The sequence below is a fragment of the Asparagus officinalis genome, unplaced genomic scaffold (assembly GCF_001876935.1).
Source record: "Asparagus officinalis unplaced genomic scaffold, Aspof.V1 AsparagusV1_Un433, whole genome shotgun sequence".
Classification (NCBI taxonomy): domain Eukaryota; kingdom Viridiplantae; phylum Streptophyta; class Magnoliopsida; order Asparagales; family Asparagaceae; genus Asparagus; species Asparagus officinalis.
Window position 1 is genome coordinate 151,920 of NW_017972698.1, and position 9,738 is coordinate 161,657.

The window sequence follows — 9,738 nt, forward strand, 5'->3', positions numbered from 1 at the left end:
TTGGATCTTGGATGATATTACCCTTTTGTTCCTCAAAGCGGGGGACAACCTCGACGCCTTTCCCGTTAAACTAGGGGCAAAAAAGGTAATTGGTAAATTATAATATGCGATTTCTAAGGTAAGGGAAATAATATTGTATGGAATTGTGGGGCGTTCAAGTGCCCATAACACAGTTCTACAAGCATCGTATCGACTAGAAACGGTGGATGTGCCGTCGGATGATAGCAAAATTTGGCTACTTTAATGGGTATGAAAACTATGGTGGGCTTAGGTTCTGTTTGGCAAAACTAGCTGAAAGCTGTGAGATTATAGCTGAAAGTTGTTAAGCTAGCTGAAAGCTATGAAATTGTAGCTGAAAGCTATGAAATTGTAGCTGAAAGCTATGAAATCGTAGCTGAAAACTGTTAGCTGTGTAGCTAGCTGATTGACTAGAGCTGTTTGACAAAAGTAGTTGTACAACTAGCTTAAATTTGTTAAATGACTAAAAAAGACATGCAATATTATTGATATAAAATTAGAATTATTAGAGGCAAAAACGAAAGAAAAAAATTGGCAGCTCCTTCCCAAAGACAAACGTTACTTGAGGTAGTTTTTCAAAAGCTACTTGTAAAAGACACAATCTTCAAAATAATCTTCTCCTATTTTTGGTCACCAAACAGCTCTACTAGTTTATTGACCAAGTCAATAAGACATAAGCTCTTAGATAAGATATTTTTTTTGGTTGCCAATCAGTGCCTTAATAATGGTATCTAATGCCGTACTTAATTTGGTGGACGATTGTTTCAGAGCTTCGTATGAAAACTAGCGGGCTTAGTCATGATCTCTTCTAGTAGCTTGTTTAATTTGATGTATGTATTTATTTATTTTTTCGAGTTCTAGAAGCTCGGCTTAGATTTCAAGTGATCAGCACAAATTGAACAGAAAGTTAACTACGATTAGGGGTGAGCACGGTTCGGTTCGGATCGGTTTTTACCAAAATTTGAACAACCGAACCGAACCATCTACAATTCAAAACCGAACCGAACCATTGCAAATCGGTTCGGTGCGGTTCGGTTCGGTTTGTTCGGTTCTAACTTCATCAAGTATAACTTTACTTCAATTTATCTTTTATATATTCTTATTACCCTATGCCAGCATGTATTTATTTTTTAACTTCACTTCAATTTATAATTCTTGCACATGTTGTGCGCGGCGGAAGCTTTCTAGGGCAACACGAACAATAACTCGAACTAAACCACAAACAATATGCAAACCACAATCACAGCAAGAACACACAATTTACGTGGTTCGGCAAGTTGCCTACGTCCACGGGGCAAGGAGGGGGGGAGTTCTTTCTACTAGAAATCAAGAGAATACAAATAGGGTTACAAATCTCTCAGACCAAACCCTAAAACAAAGCTCTAGATCTCTCAAAGCTCTCTAACAATTGGATGCAATGATTCTCTCTCTTTGGCTGCTCAAATTCGTCCAACCTCTCTCCTAAACAAACATGTTTAGGTATATATAGAACTTACAAAACGAACCGGGTCGAAAACCTGAAAGCCCAGCCCAAAACAGCGTCGGTCGACCGGACCGGTCGACCGCGATCAATTCCGGTCGACCGGTCCGGTCGACCGACCAGCTCCCAGCAGAAAACCCAAAACTCCAGAGAACCCCTCGGTCGACCGCACCGGTCGACCGACCACCTTCCTGACGCACAGTAAGCTTTGTGCACGAATGCGGTCGACCGGACCGGTCGACCGCCGCCTGGTTTGCCTGATTCTTCTGAGTTTCTGTAATTTCTTCAATAGCTTGGTGTATTATAAAATAAAGTGATACATCAAGTTAATTCTTTGCTTATTCTTTATTTTGAAACGTCTACGTGGATGAATCAGTTCTCTATTCATCTAGGAAGCCAACAGTTATAAGGCTTAAATTACACTGAAAGACTGCCTACGTATCCTCTTGCCCAAGGAATCAAGCTGAACGTAGTTCATACTAATGGCCTCCAAAGGCCTCAGCACTGAAGGATGTTCAAAAGCTTCAAACAATGACCAAATTTCACTCCTGAAATAACTTTGGTCAACATATCTGCAGGGCTGTCATTTGTGTGGACCTTCTCCAATATGACATCTCCATCATCCAAGACGTCCCGTACAAAGTGGAATCTGTCATTTGTGTGGACCTTCTCCAATATGACATCTCCATCATCCAAGACGTCCCGTACAAAGTGGAATCCGACGTCGATGTGCTTCGTACGCGCATGATAAACCTGGTTCTTCGCCAAATAGATAGCCGACATACTATCACAATATATCTGAATCGTCTCCTAAGCAATCCCCAAGTCCTCCAATAATCCACACAACCATAAAGACTCCTTGATAGCTTCAGTAACTGCCATATACTCTGCCTCTGTAGTAGAGAGAGCCACTGTGGACTGAAGCGTGCAACGCCAACATACAGGTGCACCTGCCAATGTAAAAGCATAACCTGAAGTAGACCGTCTGAATCCACATATCCAATACAAGCCTGCCCATCCTTCTCATCCTTCTGAAATACTAAACCAACATCCACGGTGCCTCGAACATACCGTAGAATCCACTTCACGGCCTCCCAGTGACCCTTCCCGGGATCGTGCATGTATCTCGATACCATGCTCACGGCCTGTGACAAATCTGGCCTCGTACACACCATCGCATACATCAAGCTACCTACTACACTGGCATATGGGACCTTCGACATATAATCTCTGTCCTCAACTGAAACGGGTGACATCAACGCTGAAAGCTTGAAGTGGGGAGCCAATGGTGTGCTAACTGCTTTTGCATTGCCATCAAAGCTGAATTTCTTCAACATCTTCTGCAAGTAGCTCTTCTGTGTAAGCTTCAATTTCCCCTTCACCCTGTCTCGCTCGATCTCCATACCCAATATCTTCTTTGCCTCTCCAAGATCCTTCATCTCAAACTCGGATGATAACTCCTTTTTCAGCTTTCGAATAGCTGAAGAATTCCTGGAAGCAATAAGCATATCATCAACATATAAAAGCAAATATATGAGCTCACCATCCTGTAGCTTGTGCATATAAACACATGGGTCATATGGGCTCCTCGTGTACCCTCGGCCAATCATAAAGCCGTCGAATCTCTTATACCACTGTCTTGGTGACTGTTTCAAACCATAAAGAGACTTCTTCAGCTTACAAACTAAATTTTCCTTTCCTGCAGTTTTGAAACCCTGTGGTTGTGTCATGTAGATCTCCTCATCTAAATCACCGTGTAGAAAGGCTGTCTTCACATCCATCTGGACCAAATCCAAATCCAACTGTGCCACAAATGCCAATAAAATCCGAATCGACGAATGCTTCACAACGGGTGAAAATACCTCGTTGTAATCAATGCCCTCAAGCTATGCATATCCCTTGGCAACTAATCTGGCTTTGAACCGAATGTCCCCAATAGAAGATCCCTCCTTCTTCGCATATACCCACTTGCAACCAATAGCTTTCTTACCCTTAGGTAGATGTGCAAGTGTCCAAGTGTCGTTCTTCTGAAGAGATCGCATCTCCTCCTCCATAGCTTCCCTCCACCTGATCGAATCGGGGCTAGACTCTGCCTCCTTGAATGTGGCTGAGACCATATCATCAACGACCTCCACTGATAATGCATATGCGACCATGACATCATTATACCTAGCTGGCCGACGAATCTCTCTCCTCGGTCTATCTGCTGCAATGGTCCTCTGAACATGACCCTGTTCCTGAGTCACATGATCCACTGTATCTTCTATCTGCCCAACTATCACCTTATCTCCTCCCAGTGTCACCTCTGTAGGAGCCTCAATGGATACAGTGTTCTCTGGAGTGGGTGGAGTCACATCAACCTCCACCTGCTGCGATATCTCTCCTGTCTGGTCTCCCTCCACCTGCTGAGGGGCTCGAGGCCTCATCATGTACGCCTCGTCAAATGTGACATCTCTGCTAATAACTATCTTCTTGTCCTGTGGATCCCATAATTTGAAGCCTTTGACTCTATCTCTAAATCCCACAAAGACTGCTTTCCTCGCTCTCGGATTTAATTTACCATCACTGACATGATAATAAGCTGGACACCCGAATATCCGAAGCGACTCATAGTCAATAGCCTCCGAACCAAACCAACGCTCCAAAGGAGTCTTCCCGTCTATCGCAGTGCACGGCAACCTGTTCACAAGATGGCTCGCATAAACCAACGCCTCGGCCCAAAAAGATCTAGGCAATCCACTCTGCGTCATCATACACCGCACCTTCTCCAGCAAGGTACGGTTCAATCTCTCAGCCACCCCGTTCTGTTGCGGTGTCTCTCGAACTGTGAAGTGTCTTCTAATGCCGTGATCCCGGCAAAACTGCAGAAACGGATCACTCTTGTACTCTCCACCGTTATCTGAACGTAGAGTCTTCACCTTTCTACCTGTCTGCAGCTCCACTTTCTTTTTCCACTCCACAAAAATATCCAGGACCTGATGTTTATGCTTCATCGGGTATACCCAATTCCTCCTGGAATAATCATCAATGAAAGTGACAAAATAGTTGGCCCCACCAAGAGATGTGTTCTTGGAAGGACCCCAAACGTCTGTGTGAATATAATCCAATGTACCTTGGGTGTTATGAACAGCGGTGTCAAACTTCACTCTAGTCTTCTTACCAAGTACACAATGCTCACACAACTCCATCTTGCAGGTCTTAGCACCTTTCAATAGTCCCTGTTTAGCCAATGACTGTAGGGACTTATCTCCTGTGTGTCCAAGTCTCATGTGCCATAAGGTGGTAGTGTCCTCCTCTGTAGTGATAGAAGCTGCCAGACCCCCTGTAACTGTCTTGCCCTTCAAGTAGTATAGGTAGTTTTCCCTGACACCTCGCATCACCACCATAGAACCCTTCGTGACCTTCACTGTAGCATCCTCTAAGATCACTCGATATCCTGCTGCCTCCAAAGTCCCAAGAGAAATGATGTTCTTCGTCAACTGCGGCACGAACCTCACTTCCTTCAATTCCCTCACTACACCATCATGCATCCTGATCCGGACTGAACCAATACCACCAATAGGGCATACGTGATCATTACCCATAAGCACGACATCCCCTCTTTCCAGCTCCTCAAAGCTAGAAAACCACTCCCTCTTAGGGCAGATGTGATATGTAGCTCCCGAATCCATCATCCACTCCGTGGAATCCGCATAGCAAACCGACGGTAAAGCAGGGCATGAATAGCCTGAAGAATCTGAATCTGAATGCTCACCAATAGCTTTTGCCTCCGTGAAATCCGCATAGCAAACCGACGGTAAAGCAGTGCATGAATAGCCTGAAGAATCTGAATCTGAATGCTCACCAATAGCTTTTGCAACATTCACTTCTGAAGCTTGTGCAGCTTTCCCCTTATTCTTTCCGGCTTTTTCTTTCCACTTTGGGCAGTCAATCTTCCAATGTCCTTCTTCTTTACAATACCGACATTGATTTCTACCAACACTCTTATAGGCACTCCTATTCTTTGACTTTGAGCGGTTAAACTGACGACGGTTTGGATCTCGGCCTCGAACTGCTAACGCATCTCCCGATGCCTTCTCGGAGGGTTCACCATCACTCTTCCTCAACTCATAGTTCACCAAAGCTGAGGTCACCTCCTTGTAGCTAACTGTAGTTCTTCCATTGATCATAGTGAGAACGAACGTACCATAATCATCTTCGGGCAACGAACACAGAAGTAGCATCGCCTTGTCTTCATCCTCAACTATAATATCAACATTGGCCATATCTGAAAGTAGCTTAGTGAAATTGTTGACATGCTCCCTGATGGAAACCCCTCTCTTCATCTTGAACTGGTAAAATCTCTTCTTCAAGTGAAGCCGATTCTCAATGCTCTTCGTAAGATATTTCTCATTGAGTGTTTCCCACATCTTCTTCGCCGACGTCTCGTTCATAACATCATAAATAAGATCCGGCGTCAAGCATGACCTAATAACACCACAAGCTCTACTGTTCATCTTTCTCCAAACCTTATCCTCCAACTCAGCGGGTTTCTCTTTTAACTCAAGAGTCTCCTCCAAATTCTGTGCATCCAAAGCATCCATCACCTGACACCTCCACAATCCAAAATTGATCTTGCCATCGAACTTCGGAACATCAATCTTCGTGTTATTGATGCTCAGACTCTGTATCGCCTTTGTTAGAGACGAACCTGACGTGCTTGCATCTCCCATGTTGTCGATCTAGCTCTGATACCAATTGTTGTGCGCGGCGGAAGCTTTCTAGGGCAACACGAATAATAACTCGAACTAAACCACAAACAATATGCAAACCACAATCACAGCAAGAACACACAATTTACGTGGTTCGGCAAGTTGCCTACGTCCACGGGGCAAGGAGGGGGGAGTTCTTTCTACTAGAAATCAAGAGAATACAAATAGGGTTACAAATCTCTCAGACCAAACCCTAAAACAAAGCTCTAGATCTCTCAAAGCTCTCTCACAATTGGATGCAATGATTCTCTCTCTTTGGCTGCTCAAATTCGTCCAACCTCTCTCCTAAACAAACAGGTTTAGGTATATATAGAACTTACAAAACGAATCGGGTCGAAAACCTGAAAGCCCAGCCCAAAACAGCGTCGGTCGACCGGACCGGTCGACCGCGATCAATTCCGGTCGACCGGCCCGGTCGACCGACCAGCTCTCAGTAGAAAACCCAAACTCCAGAGAACCCCTCGGTCGACCGCACCGGTCGACCGACCACCTTCCTGACGCACAGTAAGCTTTGTGCACGAATGCGGTCGACTGGACCGGTCGACCGCCGCCTGGTTTGCCTGATTCTTCTGAGTTTCTGTAATTTCTTCAGCTCATGTATGTATATTGTTTTTAAGTGAAGTAACTTGTCCTTTTGGATTAAAAACTAGACTCTGACATTGTAATTTTTTAGTAACGGACTTGCTTTGTCTTTGGGTAAACGGGTAGGGTTTGAGGCAGGGGAATATATTCGGTTGGTTCGGGTCGGATCGGTTTGAAAAATTGTTAACCCAACCCGAACCGCCTTACTCATAAAACCGCTTTTTTCGGGTCGGTTCGGGTCGGTTCGGTCGGTTTTTTCGGTTTGAACCGAACCGTGCTCACCCCTAACTACGATTTCGTTATTTGCGATCTGGATGGATTATCGACGCTTTAACAGAAGATGTATGAACTGGGGGGGTTTTGAGTAACTGAATTCACATACACAACTGTTTAGGTTTACACTATTCTAAACTTTTCGTGTTTATATCATGATACATCAAGTTCATGATTTTTTATTTTCTGAGATAAAAGTAGAGAAAATATTCTTAGTTTACTTCAGATTTCCATGAGCTTATCCATAATAATAATCTAAAGACAACGAGCAAGGTAAAATTTGAACAGAATTAGCCAAAGGTTCTGGTTGTAATATAAAGACCATTACTTTTTTTTTTTGTGTGTGTTTCTTGCTAGCCTTTCGAAGAATTGCTCTGCGGAGCTTTTCCTCGTAACAACATGGCACTTTGACTTTCTTGTTCTTTCGTTTTCTAGTTGGACCTTTTTTCGATATTAGTATCTCATATCATTAGTATTTTAATATTAATCTCTCATATCTTCATATTTTGATATTAGTCCCCCAAACCTTTTAAGTGGGTTGAAATAAATCCCTCCATTAATTTTTTTTTATCATGACTATAATTGCAAAATCACCCCGCCCCGCCATCGTTAGCATCTTAGACAAAAAAAGAAAAATGAAATCTCTCATGCCTGCGTTCTTTAACAAAGTAGAAGAAGAAATAAGAAGCACCCAAATAGCTAAACTAGCCAATTTCAATTTTGGGCAAAATTCATTGAGTATGAAAAAAGGTATGCGCTTATATACCTTATACTTTACTTACTTTGCACTTATCTATCCTCAGTTTATCTATTAGCATTTATATCACCCTATGTTCTTAAAAAGTGACATGTTAGTACCCTCTAGGCCTCTACTATGCAAACATGCAAATTTTCACCGAAAAGTTTCCATATGACACTCACAATTGATTCTATGTGTCGTATAAGAACCCTCGGGTGTAAATTTTCAGATGGGCTAATTTTAAACAATATAGGGTATATAAACATTATGAAAAATAAGTGAGGGTATATAATTGTGAAGTGAGTGAATCTATGAGGATTTAAGTGCTATTTAGCATTTTTAATCTGTCAAAATATTTAATCCGTAAAAATCTCTCCCTCTGAAGTGAGTTAATGATTTCTTTTATCTAGCGTAAGATTGAGGACAAGAGGAGCGATCTGAAGTGTAACATTAATAGTATACAATGTACGTCAATTAGGATTTCGGTTTCAAGGGTTTTCCATTTCTTCCGTTTGATTCGTTTTGTAATTTAAAGAAATGAGGCGCCACGTAGGATGCCACATCAGCTTTTTAAGAAATGTGTTTTTTCGTTTTGTAATTTAAAGAAATGAGGCGCCACGTAGGATGCCACATCAGCTTTTTAAGAAATGTGTTTTCACAACAAAAACCTCTGAAAACACTTGGAAATGTCACTTCAATGAATTTTTAATTACTAAAAGCACTGTTGGAACAGTGAAGCTGAATAAAACAGATTATTTAAATGCTTTCCCTTTTTTTTTGTTCAAACAAACACAAGAAATAGAAAACCAGTGCACTGTTACTATTGCGGCTTTTTTTTGTCTCTTGTGTGACTTGACGGTGAAATAGAGTGATTTCTTTGCGAAACAAACACAAAAAAAGAAATGTGGGAAAACTCTTGTAATGGATTGAAATCAAATGAAATGTGACATTTTCATTTCCGATTTTTTTCGGAAAACAACCAAACAGCCCCTAAATAATTATAATTGATAAGATGAACATTATTTTCAAGGATTAAAACAGCTCTATCTGAAAAGGTCTAGTCAAATTGGTAAGCCGTCTATGAGTAGTACACCAAAGTCTCACGTTCAACTCTCTTAGAAACAGCCATATGAAATTAATTTCTCGGAATATCTGAGATTAGATTGTGCATTAGGATAAGGGAAGCTTAGTTAAGCCGAGAGGTCTAGTACCATGGTTGGAACTTGGAAAGATCGTGGAGAAGTTCTCTCCTCCTCAAACCAACCAAAAAAAAAAAACAGCTCTATTTTTCATTTATGTACCCAACTAAAGATGTTTTTTTTTTTTTTTTTTACCAAATTAAAAATTCTATTTTTCATTTATGTACCCAACTAAAGATGTTTTTTTTTTTTTTTTTTTACCAAATTAAAAATAATAGAGGGAAAATATTATACATGTGATGATGTTTTAGCATGTAGATTTATTATATTGGAATCTACTTGAGAACACGCACTGATCTTTCGTCAGTTACGGGTTTCGGATCCGGTTACGCGAGCGGTCTGGATCGGACCGTGTCACGTGACGTGCGAGTGACTTTCAGGTCCCGACTAAGATTCATAAGATCCGATGGGTTACCGCCGTCCAATGGCACAGCTTCATGCCCAGTGGCACCCTCGTAGTTTCCTCGAAACTCCGAACCCAAACTTAAAACAAAGCCCCACTGCTTCTGCATAAAAAACACAGAAAAAAAGACGACAACGAGATTAGCTCAATCCTCCCCCCTCTCTGAAAACCTCGAAATTTTTATAAATTTCCGAATAATTCTTTAGTTTTCAGATTTATTTCTTTCTCAATTCGATCTGCTGCTGGGTGGGATCTTGATGGATTCTGGTGGCGAGCGGCTGGAGACCCTGCCG